At 40.5% G+C, this 19,149-nt stretch overlaps 1 protein-coding gene across 1 annotated transcript in view; it reads right to left on the reverse strand.

Annotated features, from left to right (window-relative positions):
• The window catches only part of large1 (LARGE xylosyl- and glucuronyltransferase 1), a 518,602-nt gene that overhangs the window by 173,288 nt on the left and 326,165 nt on the right, over nt 1-19,149 (reverse strand). The window lies entirely within an intron of this gene.

The following is a 19,149-nucleotide window of genomic DNA, read 5'->3' on the forward strand; positions in this document are numbered from 1 at the left end:
CAAACTCTCGTTTATACCTCGTGTCTTCTCATTAAACTTGTATCTCGCGAATATGGCATTGCAAACGGCAGCGGGAGCGTTTCTATAAAGTTAAGGTTACGGTTTACACCGTGCTTTTTTATACCTCGTGTCTTCTCATTAAACTTGTATCTCGCGAATATGGTATTGCAAACGGCAGCGGGAGCGGTTCTATAAAGTTAATTTAGACTTACGGTTTACACCGTGCTTTTTTATACCTCGTGTCTTATGAAGATGCTTGTATGCGTCACTCACTCGCTTCTTATTGTTTCGCTGCCTTGTCAATTGTGTAATGAATGTTTTCTTCTGTGCTCTTTGGGGCTCCTCCTTCTTTTCTACGTACTGAGTTCACAGTCAGTTCACGTGATTACGTGGGAGGCGTGATGACGCGACACGCAACTCAGTCTCCTACGGCCATCTTGCTGCCTACCATTACAGTATATGGACAAAAAAGAGGTTCCAGTTATGACCATTACGCGTATAATTTTGAAATGAAAACTGCCTAACTTTTGTAAGTAAGCTGTAAGGAATGAGCCTGCCAAATTTCAGCCTTCCACCTACACGGGAAGTTGGAGAATTAGTGATGAGTGAGTCAGTGAGTCAGTCAGTCAGTCAGTCAGTCAGTGAGGGCTTTGCCTTTTATTATTATAGATACATACATATACATACATATACAGTTTATACATACATATATATATATATATATATATATATATATATATATATATATATATACACACACATACATATACAGTATATACATATATACATACATATACAGTATATACATATATTCATATATATATTTGAGAGAGGCTTGTTATTTGTTAGATTATAATAATATTTATTTATTGAGCTTCTGTAAAAAAAAAAAACATTTCTTCAGGTGGTAAATAAAGTGCTAGCTATCTGTCTATTTAGGGAATTTATAGTTGTATTTTTATGTCTTTTTGTTTGTAGTTCTAGTTTCAAGGCAACATTGATCAAAAAATAGTTGATTATCTATCCATCTAAAATAAGAACTAAACAAACTGGCTAATATATTCATATTCCATACATTTTTAATAAGAACTGATTCATGTTAGCTAGATTGTTTGCTTTCGTCATGTATGCATGACATAAAAGCAAGATACATATCTGTTTTTTCATGCTGTCATTAACACTGCTGAGAGGTTTTGAAATTTCACCTTATAGATTGCTGTTTGAGGTTTACGGTATAGGAATTGATCTTCTTTCATTTTTGTTATTATGGTTGGTATGGCTGAAGTGCACTAACAATGTAGCCTGTGTCAGTGTTTCTCAACAATGGGTTGTTGCTTGCTGCCACCAGATGGGTTGAGTTGATATTGTTTATAATGATGGTGGGTTGCTGCTCTGACAATCGCGGTCAATTCACCAAGGAGGGTATCCCATTGTCGAGCATGCTCAAATCACCATGGGGGAGGGATCCCCACACCCCAACCCAATATGACGAACGTACCCAAAGACACTATCATGGGAAAAAGAGGGTCATAACACCAGAGAAATACTGGCCTGTGTGACTTGTGTGACTATGCTGGGTCTCCTTCTTGTTCTATGGAGATGTTGTTCATATGTGAGTAAAAGATATGGATGTGCATTCCAATACAAGCCTTATAGAAAACCAAATTGGAAAAAATGGTGAAAATGTAATTACATGTATGAGCTGTTTATTAGGCACCCAAACAACTACACCCCTCCCTTTTCAAAAACAAACCCACTAACTCTATATAATGGTTTCAGGAGAATCTTCTAAGCCTACATTAAGATTCAATACAGCTATCCAAAAAATGGGTGTGAAACTATAGGCACACATACTCAATAGAAATGTTGTGCAAAACCTGCAAAAAAATGTTCTAGAGAGCCTGGCAAGCAAAACCAATAATCTGAACGTACCGTACCTGGAGAAAGTTTGTTAGGAAAAATGGGTACAAATCCTCAAAGAAGAAGAAGAATAACAAAGAAGAGGAACTAAAAGAAACTTTTGGTTGCTGTAGCCTTTGTTAGCTTAGGTACCAGAGCTTACTGAATTACTTCTGTACATAATGAATTCTTGGCTTTGTTTGTATGAGAACGTTTGACAATTATGGAAAATAAAATATGTAGGTTAGGCAAATCATTTTAACTTACTTATTTTAATTAACACCATACAAATAAAAAAAATCCTATGCCATGAGGAAGCAAAGCTGGAAGTCTGCAACAGTGAGACACCGAGTTTAACTTTTACTCTTTAATGGACAATTTAAATGGTATACAATTTTCAATTATTTTATCTTCACTTGGACTTTGGGAAAAGAGATAAAAATCACGTGAAGCAAAGTCTTATGAATAAGGAGATTGTAGTTAAAGAATGTTTCTTTAGCCAAAAAAACTGCAAAACTAGTGTGTGACAGAGCATTGCAATTATTGTGGAGAAGACACCCCCCTTTGAAGACGCATTTCTCAATGCAGATTTATCACATGCGAAGTGGCACTTCAATTCAAAAGGCATACTCAAGGACGCTAGTGGGAATTAAGAAGTGGTGCGTCAAGACACAAAGCACTTGTTCAAGCAAATGGGAGTGAGAATTTAGTGTGCTAATTCATACATTTCTGTGTAAAAAATTATATACATAGTTACGCAGTATGTGACCCACTGGGCTGGCTACTTTGAGCAGTTGTTCAAAGCTGATCCTCCGGCTAGGACGCTGGATATCTCTGGTCCACGGTTCTTGAGGCTGATCCTCCAATTAGCTGTGAACCACGCAATCTCACTAAGATTGCACAGGAGGTGAACCACCTGAGGTGGGGAAAGGCTGCAGGGATCTGTGGTATCCGGGGTGAACTTCTCCAGGTTGGTGGTAAGGCTGTCCTCCTGGCATTGCAAGCAATCTTTGCTTCCATTTGGGAGACTGGCATCATCCCAACTGACTGGAAAACGTGACTTGTCGTCCCAAACTGGAAAGGGAAGGGTGATCGCCTGGATTGCAGCAACTACAGGGGGATAACACTGCTCTTGGTGCCTTGCTAGGGTCGTCCTCGATAGGATCCGTGATCACTTGTTCACCTACCAGCAACCAGAACAGTGTGGTTTTACACCTAAGAAGTCTACCATCAACCTCATCCTGGCACTGAGGGTTCTCATGGAGCACAAACGCGAATATTGGCAGAGTTTCTTTGCAGCCTTTGTCGATTTTCACAAATCATTCAACTCAGTTGATCGAGCTGCCCTGTGGGACATCCTGAGGATTCGCAGGATCCCCTCAAGGTTGCTGGATATCATGGCCGGCCTGTACACTGGTACTGTGAGTGCTGTGCAGAGTGGAGGCAGGACCTCTGCATTTTTCCCAGTTGATTCTGGGGTTCGTCAGGGCTGTGTTCTTGCTCCTACTCTGTTCAATGCTTGTATGGACTGGGTGTTGGGCAAGGTCGTGGGGCATCTGTTGGTGAAGAAAGGTTGACGGATCTTGACTTTGCTGACGATGCTGTGATCTTCGCGGAGTCAATGGAGGCTCTGATCGGGGCGCTTGAGTGACTGAGCGAGAAGTCTGAGTGTCTGGGCTTGTGAGTGTCCTAGATAAAAACCAAAATCCAGGCCTTTAATGACCTCTTGGACACAGCCATCAGCAGTGTGTCTGTTTGCGGAGAGAGTTTTGAGCTTGTTGAGAGGTTTACTTACCTTGGCAGTGACATTCATGTCTCTGGTGACTCTTTCTATGAAGTCAGTAGACGGATTGGGAGAGCATAGGGGGGGTCATGAGATCACTGGAAAGGGGTGTGTGGTGCTCCCGATATCTATGCAAAAGGACGAAGGTCCAAGTCTTTAGAGTCCTGGTGCTTCCTGTCTTGCTATATGGTTTGCGAAACATGGATGCTATCCAGTGACCTGAGATGAAGACTGGACTCCTTTGGTACTGTGTCTCTCCGGAAAATCCTTGGGTACCATTGGTTTGATTTTGTGTCGAATGAGCAGTTGCTCATGGAGTCCATGTGGCGCGTTTCCTCAAGGGTGATCCAGCTCGTAAGATCCTCACTGTTGGGGACCCGAGTGGCTGGACCAGACAAATTGGTTGCCCACATAATGCCTAGCTGCTGCAGATAGAGGGTCATTTCCAGAGGGTGGGGCTGGAACACGTGTCTACCTGGGGGGTTGCAAACCGGGATCCCGAGTTGTTTTGTTGTGTAGTGGGTGTGCCAACACACTGTACCAGTGCATGCTCCCCAACTTGACTTCACTTGATACTAACCAAAAAGACTCAATGGATTGAAAGCCCCCTCTCATTTGTAAAAGATTTTCTATTCCTGTTATAAGGATACCACGGTCTCTTTCTCCATCTTTTCACACTTTATCTTATAAATTTAGGTGGTGCTATGTAGACTAAAGTCTAAGGACTTTTAGATCCAACTTTACAGGCACTTTTAGTGAGTTTATTATAAAATAAGAGATTAAAAATCATTTTTATAACAGCTATAGATCATAAAACGTTCCCAGAGTACATGAGAAAGAAGATGTGTGTAATTTTAGTAATTGTCTGCATCTCTGTGCCTATATCAATGAACAGATTGAATATTGTAGTCAATAAATGTAAAAACAGGAGACATAATGTCTTTTTAAAATAATGTTAAAGAGTGCTTACAAAACCTGATATTAAACTATTACTAATTAGGGAATCAATCACTTAAAATAGCTCTCAATTACAAGGGTGTCTCAAGTTACTGCAAATCAAGACTCAAGGGGGGCTTACCTCTGTCAATACCGCAGTGCAGAAGCCACTTTGCAAATGTTCATCATACCACAAAGAATGTGAGGATTTACTGATGCAATTAGACTGTTAGGAAGTGCTTTTAACTGGCTAGACTGACAAAAAGTAGAATTTAAGAAAGGCCACTGGGAAACATTGTGTTTTCATTCCAGTGATGAAAAAAGATCTTTAAAGAAAGGAGACACCGCTGGGATTTATGAAGTATTTTTTGAAAGAGAGATGTATTAAATCAAACTGTCCCCAGTCAACTGACAGGAGCAATGGTTGAACATTGAAGTGTAGGCAAAACAATAATTGAACTTTCAACCCCACTCCTCAAGACTTCAACATAAGTTGTAGCCTCTGGAAGTAAAATGAGGCATTATCAACATGACCAGAGGACTAGTTTTGATTACTTTCTACCACATTTCAAGGTTTGCTTCTAGTTATGATGAGAAGGAAGATCTGTCGGTTAACTCTTTAAACTGTGGTGGACGGCAGGGGGTTATGCCCGGCCAGGAAGCCTAGAAGGACCAGGAGAGGGACTATACCTCCCCTGGACCAAGAGAGGGCAGCTGCCCTGGTCTGTATGGGGGCCACGCGAACTGAGCATGGAAGCTCAACCCTATTGGGGCTTGTGGCCACCACAGGGGGCGCCCAGAAGATTGTAGAGCCCTGGATGTCAGCACTTCTGCCACACCCGGAAGTACTGCTGGAAGGAATTCCAGGGACACCCGGAGTGCTTCCAGGTGCTCGTGCTGCACTTCCGCCACACCAGATATCTATAAAAGAGACTGCCTTCCTCGAGTAGAGGATCCGGAGTTGGGAGGAAGAAGGCAATACTTGGGAGGAGAGGTGGAAAGGTGGCAGGAGAAGTCCGGAAGGGAGAGAAACAAACTGAAAAAAAGGGTGTTTGGTGCAGGGCACTGTGTTGTGTGCTGGACTTTACAATTAAAATGTGTGTGTTTTGGAACATTCTGTGTCCGCCTGTTTGTGTCCAGGCTAAATGTACCACAAAACATACTATAAAATTTTGCAAAACAACAGAACAAAAACCTGACAGAAGATGGTGAGACAATGGACAGAGCAGCTACGGAAGCCAAAACACAATGAGAGTGGAAAAGCTGAACAACTGATTGCATGTGACAATTTTTTTTCCAAACACTTCACCCTCCACTTTTCAGTTCCACTAACTATAATGGACTTTTTCTCAGGAATTACTCCAGAAGGTTTCATGAACTGCAATCATAACTAAACTTCAGCTAATATGAATGTTTTTTCTACACAATAAAATGAAGTTTATCATGTGTTGTAATTTGGTTGAACATGTAGGTTCACATTTCACTCTATTCCATATTCATGATGATAATACCTCTACTATACTATATACTTACTATATCATATAATGCTACTTTACCGTAGCATTAAACAATCTTTAATGACACATCATGGTGGATCTTTCACCAATCAAATTAGTCCCTTCATTTTCAAGAAAATACTTCAAATCATTTATGCAGTGGGAACAATGAAACTCCAACACAGAGTCTTGGGATGAATGAAAAAGAAAATTAAGCTAAACAATGCTGATATTGAAATGTTTTGCTCAAAGCTGTGGATTTAGTCATGTTTCGGAAGTGAAAAGCAGTTGACTTTGTTAAGCACTCAGAGGGTATACTAAAATGTATACCACAGTTAAGAGGACAAAACAGATTTTTGAGGTATCAAACTAATCTCAGAAGGAAGTAAAATGCTGAATGACTGTTATTACTACTAAGTGTCATGAACTTAGGAGTTCCAAAAGCCCTAAAGTTTCAAAAGCACTTCCAATAATGTTCGCGGAGGGGGGAACACTGTCACAATCCCCCAGCCAGGCACAAATAGGGCCTTGATGAATCTTTATAAAGTAAAAGATTTATTGTTCAAAAATGCTCTTTACAGTGATCCCTCGCTATATCGCGCTTCGCCTTTCGCGGCTTCACAAGGCGCAGCTTCACTCCATCGCGGATTTTATATGTAAGCATATTTAAATATATATCGCGGATTTTTTGCTGGTTCGCGGATTTCTGAGGACAATGGGTCTTTTAATTTCTGGTACATGCTTCCTCAGTTGGTTTGCCCAGTTGATTTCATACAAGGGACGCTATTGGCAGATGGCTGAGAAGCTACCCAACTTACTTTTCTCTCTCTCTCTCTTGCGCTGACTTTCTCTGATCCTGACGTAGCGGGTGTGAGCAGGGGGGCTGCTCGCACACCTAGACGATACGGACGCTCATCTAAAAATGCTGAAAGATTATCTTCACATTGCTACCTTCTGTGCAGCTGCTTCATGAAGCGACATGCTGCACGGTGCTTCGCATACTTAAAAGCTCGAAGGGCACGTATTGATTTTTGACTGTTTGTTTTTCTCTCTCTCTCTCCCTGCTCCTGACGGAGGGGGTGTGAGCTGCCGCCTTCAACAGCTTTGTACCGCGGTGCTTCGCATACTTAAAAGCCAAACAGCCCTATTGATTTGTTTGATTTCCTATCTCTTTCTGACAGGCTCTGCTCCTGACGCGCACTCCTTTGAAGAGGAAGATATGTTTGCATTCTTTTAATTGTGAGACGGAACTGTCATCTCTGTCTTGTCATGGAGCACAGTTTAAACTTTTGAAAAAGAGACAAATGTTTGTTTGCAGTGTTTGAATAACGTTCCTGTCTCTCTACAACCTCCTGTGTTTCTGCGCAAATCTGTGACCCAAGCATGACAATATAAAAATAACCATATAAACATACGGTTTCTACTTCGCGGATTTTCTAATTTCGCGGGTGGCTCTTGAACGCAACCCCCGCGATGGAGGAGGGATTACTGTAATACAATTAAGTTCCATGGTGACCAAGAAGCAAAAAGAATTGCCCCAAAACACTAAGGCACTCTCATGTACACAACATCCCAATACAGTGATTCAGAAACATAGTCGTAAGCCGAGCAAGAAGGTCTAAACCCCAATAAATCCCAAAGTACAGAAAAAGCACAAGAACTCCAAGAGTGCATTGACAATGAACCACCAGGAACTTTGGGGCACCCTCCGGATTTATATGGTGGAATATGGTTCCTGTCGGTGATTGGCAGGGGGACCACCCACAAAACACATGAGTCATCACCAAGGCAAGGTACAAAAAGCAAATAATACATGAGAGTAACTTTAACATAAAACAAATACCCCAAAGTGAACAAAAAACACATAAAACAACAATATGGATACTGCCTGTGCTCTCTGTAGTTGTGTATATGCAGAAGGCATTGCAAAATAATAAGTAATAACTGAGCTCACTAACAGAGTCGTGGATTAAAATCCCAACACTTTGCAGTCAAATGATTTCAATTTTTACACCTAGTAAGACTTGCTCTTCATCAGAATGTGGACATTGCCATCTATAATTACATACATCTAAACATTGTTACATATGCCTATCACAGTCTTATGTTCTATGCCATCAACAGTCTTTGTGAAATATCAGTTTTTTTGCCAATTTAATTAAACACCTTTTAAATGTGCCTGAACAATTAGACCACTTTCAGAGTCACAGAGGTCTTATTTTCTAGCCACCCTGATCACGATTACTAGCATCAAAGCCTGACCAGCATTTTTATACTTGATGCTGTGTGTACTTGAATGTTAGTTAACTACGAAACTATGTCTGTACAATCAACACTCTCAAGATTTTTTTTATTCCTGTGTTTACTAAAAAACATACTACTATTTTATACACTACCAGCATTTTTGATGATCAATAATGAAACCATCATACCCAAGTAATCTTGGTGGTACTGCTGCAGCACTAAACAAATTGGGGGTGGGCAGAGTGTAACCGTATCTGGAATTTTAATCACAAGGAAGAGCAGGATAAAATTATGGATGAGGGACATAATTGTGAAAAATTACAAACTAAAGAAATCTTGAAAAGGCTTAACATAAAAAAAGGTGAAGAAAGCAAAATAGTAAACAAGAATAAAATTACTTCTTAAGGAATGATACCAATACCAATACAAAGTAAGACCTCAAAAATATATAGTAAGAGTCTCCATTATACTATATGTACTGCTCAAAAAATTAAAGGACCACTTTTTAATCCGAGTATAGCATCAAGTCAATGAAACTTCTGGGCTATTGATCTGGGCAGTTAAGTAAAGAAATTAACAACAGGTGCACTAGAGGGGCAACAATGAGACGACCCCCAAAACAGGAATAGTTTAACAGGTGGAGGCCACTGACATTTTTACCTCCTCTTCTTTTCTGACTGTTTTTTCACTAGTTCTGAATTTGGCTACGGCCAGTGTCACTACTGATAACATGAGGCGATACCTGGACCCTACAGAGGTTGCACAGGCAGTCCATCTTCTCCAGGAAGGCACATCAATCAAATCACATTGCCAAAAGGTTTGCTGTGTCTCCCAGCACAGTCTCAAGGGCATGGTGGAGATTCCAGGAGACAGGCAGTTACTCTGGGAAAGCTGGACAGGGCCGTAGAAGGTCCTTAACCCATCACCAGGACCAGTATCTGCTCCTTTGGGCAAGGATGAGCACTGCCAGAGCTCTACAAAATGACCTCCAGCAGGCCACTGGTGTACAGTAAATGTCTCTGACCAAACAATCAGAAACAGATTTCATGAGGTTGGCCTGAGGGCCCAACATCCTCTAGTGGGCCCTGTGCTCACTGCCCGGCATCGTGGAGCTCAATTGAGTAATTCTCAGTCCTTCACTTTTTTTCTCTTCACTTTCCTTTCAGGGTGGCACGGTGGTGCAGTGGTAGCACTGCTGCCTCGCAGTAAGGAGAACTGGGTTCACTTCCTGAGTCTTCCCTGCGTGGAGTTTCTCCCCGTGTCTGCATGGGTTTCCTCTGGGTACTCCAGTTTCCTCCCACAGTCAAGGTGCATTGGCGATCCTAAATTGTCCCTAGTGAGTGCTTGGTGTGTGGGTGTGTGTGCTGACACCCTGCCCGGGGCTTGTTCCCTGCCTTGTGCCCTGTGCTGGCTGGGATTGGCTCCAGCAGACCCCCGTGACCCTGTTTTAGGATATAGCGGGTTGGATGATGACTGACTGACTGGCTTTCTTTCCAAGTATTTAATTAAAGCCAATCGTGCATGATAAATACACACAGGTGTAAATGGAAACAAGCTAAATACAGAAATTCTGGTCTCTTTTGTCATTTCCATCTTATTGCTAATAAGCAGGAATTAAAAACTGAGAATACAGCTGTTTAAGACTAAAATAAGCAATAAGGGTTCAAAATCTTTACGAGTGAAACAACTAAAATGAAGCAGAAGTGTTACTTGAGTAATAAGTTTCTTATTAAGTAAGTGGGTTGGAACAAAAACCTGCAGCCACTGCGGCCCTCCAGGAATGACTTTGCCCACCCCTGGACTAGCCCCTATTTGTGACATCCAAAACACCTGCATTCTTTATTCTTCATTGCTACGTTCTATGTACTGTACTTCCGGATGAGCTTTCATTGGTTGTCAGCTCTCATGCACACAGCATAGAGCCCACCCCTAAAGACAATATCAGACCTCTTTTATTTTGTTAGAGCTTATTGTGGACTAGTTGGAGTGAATCTCTGGGCCTGCCACATTACAAAATGGCTTAGACTCACTAAGATTTTGTAAATGAAGATTATGACTGAAAATTGCTGGAAAAGTCATCTAATGTGACATGCCTTTTAACCTAACCTGCACTACTTTGGTAAAAACCTGGACTACCTAGTGAGAACAACCATGGATTAAAAGAGAAATTATAAATCCCATACAAACAGTGAGCAGGCTACAATTTAAATTCAAGACTCATGAGCTGTGTGGCATCAACAACAACCTCTGTGCCACTCCCGAATTAAATTACATACAGTAATTAAGTAAGGTAAACTATAGCATAACTGCTAATGAAAAATAATCCATATAAAAATACCATACTGCTCCATTTCCTTCATTGCAGCATCTATAAACATATCCATTTTCTGAGAACAGTAGACAGAAGCAAACTGTTTCACTTTGAGTACATTGTCACTCCCCCTTGACTCCAGTAAGAGGGAGAAAAGATGGAAATCACCAGAGCCTGAACAGCTCTGACTCACCCAAATAAAATAACACTTAAAATGGAATTATAACCTTAATAGCTCTTAACTACTGGCAAAGAATCTGCAGTGCCATAAAAATGTAAAATGTACGCTATGTAAGCACAACTTTCAGAAATAAACAAAAAGAGGAAAGCAGCCTTACTCACTAGCAATTGCATTTTTAACATGTCTCTGAATGTGCTACTATTTGTGGATCATGACATAATGTAAAAAATTGCAATAGAAAGCTGGATGGTTCTCAGATTCAAATGAGATCAACCTAACAAGATGGATTAGGGGATTACTTGAAAATCTACGTTTGATAAACTACGGTATGGTGGACAAGAAGCCTGCAACAAGAGGAAATTACAATGTACCAAAACTGGCTATCGTCCAGTCCAGTAAACCTCACTAAAATGTGGCTGTCAAGTTGGTATGATTGCAATGTTAGATCCCAGTCATTAGTGTACAGTAGCACGCCTTCTTTAAATGTTCAAATTAAGTGCTGTCAAGCGTGTAACATTGACTGGTATAACTACCTACTTCTGTTGATAAGCCATTTCATATAAGAAGTGAGGGGGTCCTTTTGGTTCTCCCTTTCCTACACCCTCATTTCTCTTATATGTGAGAATTAACTCTGAAGTCTACTCCCAACTCTAGGCTCATTCATCCCTCTGGTATTAAGTAGTTTATTGTCTCTATTGCAGTCACTCGTGGCAAAGCTCTGGAATTGCTTCTAGTTTACACAGTAGCCCTGCCCTTTTTTGGTTATGGGATTACCCCTAGCATCTTAAAATGTTCTTGCAACTTTGAGCACTCAGGTGCCCTTAAAATTCTAGGTGGACTTAAAGGGACAACCATGTCTTACTCTCCAACAGATATGAAGAGTTCTGTGCGTCTGCCACTTTTCTGAAACTTCACCCTTAAATAGGCACCCACAGCTGGGGACTCTTTGTTGCCACAAAGGAATAGGTGAATAGAAATAGGTGAACACAGCATGTTTCCAGCCCGAAAATTATTCTCACTTACCTGGGGCCTCATGTATAAATGGTGCGTACGCACAGAAATGTTGCGTACGAACCTTTCCACGCTCAAATCGTGATGTATAAAACCTAAACTTGGCGTAAAGCCACGCACATTTCCACAGTAACTCATTCCTTGGCGTACGCAATTTATCCGCCCGGTTTTGCAGACTGGTGGCACCCAGCGTCAAAGCAGTGCTACTGTTCCTGTGTGGTCACCTGTTCTTTCTTAGATCCACATTCCTGGCGCGGCTTTATAAATACACTGAAATTAACTGCATATTGTTTATTAGTGTAATGCATCTGATTGTAATTAACCTGTAGCAATATAATGGTCCAGGGAATAGCCATAGTATTCCAAATACCATAACTGCTTTAGCGTTGTAACTCTCACTGCATCTTCTTTCAGCTGATCCCGTTAAGGGTTGCCACAGCAGATCATCTTTTTCCACATTACTCTCACTGCACCACTCGGAGTATTTATATCACTGTATCTGAGTGGGAAATCGCAGCAGCAGCTGATTGTAAAGAGAATTATCGGTACACAGCATGAAGCAGATGCTACCTGAGCCACAGCAAACGCTTTAGTCCCAGTACGGACTTCGCGGTTTAGAAGCAGTTTCATCCCAAGAACTCTAAACGCAATAAATCAGTCCATCAAGTGCTCCTTGTAGAACTGTTTATACTTATAAGTACAATTACCCCACTGTAAACTTGCACTACAGTTATAATATTGCACAACCTGCGCAACTTTATAAAGCGCGTATTTACATGTGATGACGGTATTCATTTCTAAGACGAAATGCAGCAAAACATGTTGATTATATTATACAGATAAAACTTTAACTTCATTTAAATAATCTGTATTGTTAATAATTAAACATGTGAGGACACGGTGCCGCAGCGCTAGCTAGTTCAGTAATTGTTCCTGCATTGCGTTGTATTCTTGCTGGCGCTGACGTGACACTGGAAAGATAGACGGATATAATAATTAAACACGTACTACTAAGATATTTCAATGTTCCTTAAAAGTTTTGAAGAATCGAAGTTCTAAGCTTACAGATGGCTTCACGTCTATTACATAGCTTATTGTGTGGCGATTGAGTTTTTGGAGAAAGAAAAGTAAGGACAGGAATTGGAGGTTAGTACGTTTGAAAGAGACAGTACTGCTGTGATAAATTATTTCATTGAAGGTTGCGCATGGCGCAGCAAGCCTCTTGCGTGAGATATGAACAATCACTGCGCCACCGTGTTCCCATGTTTAATAACATGCTTTCATTCCTATCATCATGAAAAAGATATCACGTATACATCTCAGTATTTTAATTATTCAGAGAGCTGTAATATCACGAATGTAATGGATTATGTGTCCTGTCGGAGAAAGAGAAAGCCCGTTTAAAAAGCAGGTAGTGATTCACACACATAGAGCACATAGAAGATCAAATACAGAACAAAGCATTTAACATGCCACTTTAGTTACAATGGGATTTGAGAAACTAGTAAATTAAACGATTTTAAGATGAAGTTTATGATGTTCTACTTTAATGGCAAAATAAACTACGTGATTAACTCTTTTAGGGCTAATTTTTTTTTTGTTTCCTATCTCCCAGGGCTGAATATTTTTCCAAAAACTAACATTTTTTAAAAAAGAACACAAAGCAATTGTTTAACATATCAAATCAACAAACAATATTTACTTTTGACAAATGTTACTGTCTTGCATGTTGTATGAGCCTGCATACTATATGATTTCACATACATATCACATACATGTTACACAGCAAAGTCCTGCAAAGTCTGATCTCGCTCAAAGCAGCCAATTTCAGTCATTGCCACATTGCACTCCTTACAATATGTGTTGCTTTGGTGCCTACTTTTCAATTGTCTGTTGCTGCACTTTCTCACATATATTGTTAGTGTGTACTGTAGAGAGACAAGTCACCCATTTGCCATTGTGCCATGCCACTGCCACCAAGTTTTCTGCCCGCATGAAAACCGTATTGTCACCTCTTTTCATCTTCTGAAACTTTATGAACTTTATGCATGGCATTATAGCCTGGCTCACCCCATGGGATTTGCTTCTGTTTATTACAGAAGTGAATAAAACTTTGCAGCAGCACATACCTATCATCACGCTGCATAACCTGTCCAAAGCCACCAGGGGACAAAGCACGTTTGGACCAATGCTCCCTGAAGTTATATCACCAGTTCTGTCCCATCTCTATTTGTAATGCCACAGTGCGCTTCATCTCGTCTTTTGTTGTGGGTTTCCACTTTGAAAAATGAGAATGCGATGCAACCGCAGCCCGCGATTCAAAAAATTTCTCTGCCTACCTGTTTGTCTCGTCTGACAGTAGCTGAAAAGCAGCATCAGGAGAGAGCAGCCTGTAGTAGTTCGGCAGCGGGTGATCTGTCGTGTCCAACAGCAAGCCATGCCGTCTTGTGAAGTCCGGTAGCCAGATCGGCTCTCAACGGATCAATGTCTGTGTATTTATCCCACGCGAACCTTGCCGTAGATGCATCGGCTGCGCAAAGGCGCTCAACTGGCAGCGGATCAGCTGGCGCGGCATCGGCTGGTGTCTGATCAGCTGATGCCAGCTTCTCACTCTCTTGCTCGATCTGATCACTGTCAATAAAATCCGATTCTGAAAAATCAGAGTCCGACTCCACGATAATGCGCAAAACATTGTCTGCTGAGTGTTTTCTTTTCTGCACTCGCTTCGCTCCCTTGTCACATGTCGATGCCATCTTGCCATTGTTTACATTTCGCAACTCACGCACACACAAGGATTAGTTGCCGAGTCAACGAGTCTAGCATTCCTCCAAGCACAGAGGGAATGCCTGTGACGTGACAGTGAGATTTGTCGCCATTAACAGCTGATTGTCGCCCTCTATCCCTGGATGTCGACTTTTGTCGACATTCGCCCTCAACCCCTCCTGTCGACAAAAGTCGACATCCGCCCTAAAAGAGTTAAAGTGGAAATTTCGAGATTAAAGTTGACATTTCGTGCTTTTTTCCCCCACTGTGTGCCTTTTTTTTGTCTGTACCCTAATAAGCTTTCATATGACACTCAGACGGTGGGCTACAACTCGCTTTTTCACGGCGACTTTGATATGTGATTTCTTTTTTATTTCGGGCACTGTGCGACTTTGTGAAGTTGAGCCTTCGAGTTTCTCCGACACTCTGTCACTCGATCAGCTTCCTTTTGTTGATTATACCACTGTTTAAACCAACAAATAGTACGTTTTTCCTTTGCCTCCACTTGGTATTCGCTGAAATTCTTATATTTTCTCCCATGCTTTTCCCATTGTCTTTTCACAGAAGGCTATTTATATTGATTTGCATATTCAAAGAGGCGTAATTCTGGGAGGAGTTGGGGCGGGACAGAAGGCGCGTGCACGTGCGTTACTTTTCACGCAAATCGGGATTTATGTAGTGGAAGAACGTGAAAGTATGCGTACGTACAGATTCCTGCATCTGGATTTTTCTGTGCATACGCACAATCCCGCTTTTGTGCTTACGCCATGTTATAGTGTGAGTTCTACGCACGGCGTTATACATGAGGCCCCTGGTGATTTACTATGAACGGTAATATTTTTAATGGAAACCCTAAATTAACAGTAAAACCCTACTATGAACAATAACATTTTTACTGGAAACCCTAAATTCTTAGTCAAAGAGACAGAACCTAATTGTAATCTTAAAGCACTTTTTTTGTTGTCAGGAATAGGGGGCTTTGCCCCCTGCTCGCTTCACTCGCCCACACCCTAAGGGGCGAGCTACAGGCCAGCCACTTCACGTTTCTGCTGCTCATGTTGTGAAGAGGGGGGCTGAATGCACTCTACGGAGATGTAGTCAGATCAGCTGCTGGCTTGCTGCTGCTGCTGTCGAGCTGCATGTTCTGCTTGTCGTGCTGTGCGTCAATCATTTAAAAGCCTGTACAGCAGCTGTCCTTTTGTCTCACTGCCTTGTCTCGTGGGACGTTAAAGTGTCTTGCCTTCCAAGCCTTCCAAGATTTTTTTTTATAACAAAGAGATATATGCAAACCCTGACAGTCCAGAGGTCTCCATGGCTGAACGTTATACCCGCTGACTCACAGTGTCACATGCAGCATGACTTCAGATGTCACATCCTAGCAACCGCATAGAAACCACTAAACATGTCAGCAAATAAAACAGTGTCCCTGAAAAAAAATATTTTAGATCTTTCACAACAAATAAATACAGGACAACTATTATCAAAAACAGATTATGTGTCTCATACCCTGCAGTGTAATCTGAGCAAAAACACTGTTCAATTACATTGTACAAAATTTTTTCTTAAGTTAACTTAGCATTTAGACCCGAGAGTCACTCGGACTGTAAAAACAGTACTAAAAGCGTTAGTCCCGAGTATCACTCGGGCAATGGTATAGACACGTTTTGCATAAGAGCCGAGCTTTACTTGGGCTGTAAAAGTGCCAACAACATTAGCGCCAAGAGTTACTTGGGCAACAGTACAGGTGTGTCTTGCGTAAGCATCAGGCCTGAGCGTTACCCAGGCAATGGTGTAGATGACTCTTCTCCTAACCTCATTATGGGGTCTCGTAAGAAACGCCTCTCATCAGCAGTGATGACGAAGTGAATCTGTCTTCAGGTAGTGAAATTGAAACAGTCAGTGCAACCGAAACGTGATTCTGGGAATCCGAAAGTGACACTTGTGTCACTCACACATGTGCAGTGTGTTGTTCATATTATTATTATTATGATTCATCATCATTATTATTTGTATCATTATATTTATTACACTTTTGACTTTGTACTTTTAGTGTTTTGCACTCTTTACAGTAGAAAGATGAGATTTAATAAAAAAGTCATTTTTTACACCAAAAAATGCAATGCTTTTTACACGTTTTTTGACAAAAAAAATGTAACTCTAAGGAGGTTAAATTAACAATTCTCTGTTCACTTTAACAATATAATCTGTTATCTTTTATGGGAGAAATGCCTCCATTTATGTTGTTTTGCGCTTTTTTTGGCCAATTTCCATCAGGAACTTAAAGTAAATGTAATTTCAAGTCCGTTCAAGTAGAGATTTTTGATCAATAGACCTCTTTCTTACCCAAGCTCCACAAGTTCAGGGAGGCAAGTGTACAGGTGGGCAAAATGATTACAGACGGTCTATCCTCCAACTTTTTATAGCATAAAAGCCCACTTAAACTGTATTCTGGCTTTGTATTGTCTACTTGTGATTATAAACTTATTTAATTACTGTAACACTGCTTTTCCCAAATAAAAAGGAAGATAAAACCTTTACAAAAGGTTTAGAATTCACCATTACATAAATTAAGTGTTTAAAACACAAATTTTAAAATTTTTAAAGTGTGTATAAAACCAGTTAAGAGCATCAGGGCCAACAATTCTCATACGTCACAAAAAATACAATACTGGACTATGACATTTTTACATCTAAAATTGTAATCTTTAATCTAATTGCTCTGAACTGTACTCTTCTGTGCTTATTTATGGTGATGGTGTAGTACTCCAGAAAAATCTTCACGATTGATCGAGTGAAAATGACTGCAGAATAACCGTAAATAATTCTAAACATCTGGAAACACCTGAAAAACAAGCTTAAGCTCAAGAAAGCAATATTCTACATAGCAGAGGTACAGTATATCAAAATCGCAAATTACAGATATACAGTATAAAACTTACAAAAAGGAGTGCAATCAGAGGCTAAATTAAGTATGCTATTTTCTGTTTCTTTCTGTAGATGTAAAGGTGGAAATGAAGGCAACACAATAACCTCAGTTCTGTTACCTAAAAATGGACAAACCATAGTAAGCAGTATTGCTACAGTATTTATAACAATATAAATAAAAATATTGAAAGAGTGATCATCATGTAAGCCCACTGTTGTGTAACAAAACTCTGTAGAAAATGGCAATGCCATTCACTCTCTCAGATTAATTTTTAGCTCATCCAAGTAAAAAACATATTTTGCCTTCTCTATAGTGGGGGTGTGATTATAAGCACCAGGGTTCAGTACTAAATGTCAGATGAGCTATTGAGAACAACATCAGTTTTTGTTAAAACGGTGTTAGTAGTGGCATGCCTGTAACAGAAGAAGAATGTGTAAGAAGGTGCCCTATTGAAAACAGGCTACCTGAGGCAAGCACACCATCTAGTCAGCAGAGCTAGATCTTACAAGAGTCTGCATGGGGACAGTTAGTGTGTACTGAATACCGTGAAAGGGCAACATGCAAGGGCTCCATCAAAGATTAGAGACATAAGCAGGTTGGAAGAAAGCACACAAAGCAAACCAGGATACTAGAGGACAGGCAACTGAACAATTGACAGGGCTGTCTGAACCCCTTTGGAGATAGAAAGAATTAGGGCAAGGAGGGAACACCAGAGGTGACAACATATCCTGACTGCTAGAGGACATACACTCTTACAAGAGAACAAAGTGTTGCACCTCAGATACAGTAATAAAAGCTCAGAACACATCATAAGCATCTGACCCTTGAAGGCCAACCCAAGGCTTAAAGGCGCAGAGCCACTAAGAGCCACTAGAAGGAGGACTGCAAAGAAGAGGAGATGAACTGGAGTGAAGCCAATGGAGTAACAATACAGTGCTTTGGTTTACAAGTAGACCAGCCATTCCACCTAGGATTCGAGGCTCCAGGATCCATGGCAGTAGGCCCAGGAAGGCTTTTCCTTATCTATTTTCAAATTGTGCTATTCCTGCCTATGTGTTTTGTATAATGTATAGGTTACCGGCAATGTATGAAACGTGGGCATTGTATAGAATGCCTAGGCAATATGTAGAATTCCTGCCATTTTTGGGCAAAGTATGCAATATCCGAATTATTTTAATATTATATATACTTTCACTAGGCATTGTATGTAATACCTAGGAATTATATAGAATGACAAATGCTATTTAGGAAAAGTATTAAAAGAAAGTCATAAAAAGGCTTTTATTGAAAAGACGTATATGTAAAAGAAAGAATTACAAAATAAAGTATAGGCCTTTCTTATTGAGGAAAACAAGAGAAAATAAAATATGAACCTACTTATTGCAACAAGGAAGGAAAAAAAAATATTTTAAATTTCACTTAATTGTCTGTCTTTCGCACAAAAAAGTAAAACTTGAAAAGAGAGTCATGAAAAATTACATAAATGAAAAAAGAAAATATCAAATAAAATACAGAACTTTCTTACTGAAAAAAATGAGAAAAAAATTAACCTACTTGTTGCAACAAGGAAGGCTTGAATGGCATTTTGAATTGCACTTC

Source organism: Erpetoichthys calabaricus, chromosome 1 (assembly GCF_900747795.2).
Source record: "Erpetoichthys calabaricus chromosome 1, fErpCal1.3, whole genome shotgun sequence".
NCBI lineage: Eukaryota > Metazoa > Chordata > Cladistia > Polypteriformes > Polypteridae > Erpetoichthys > Erpetoichthys calabaricus.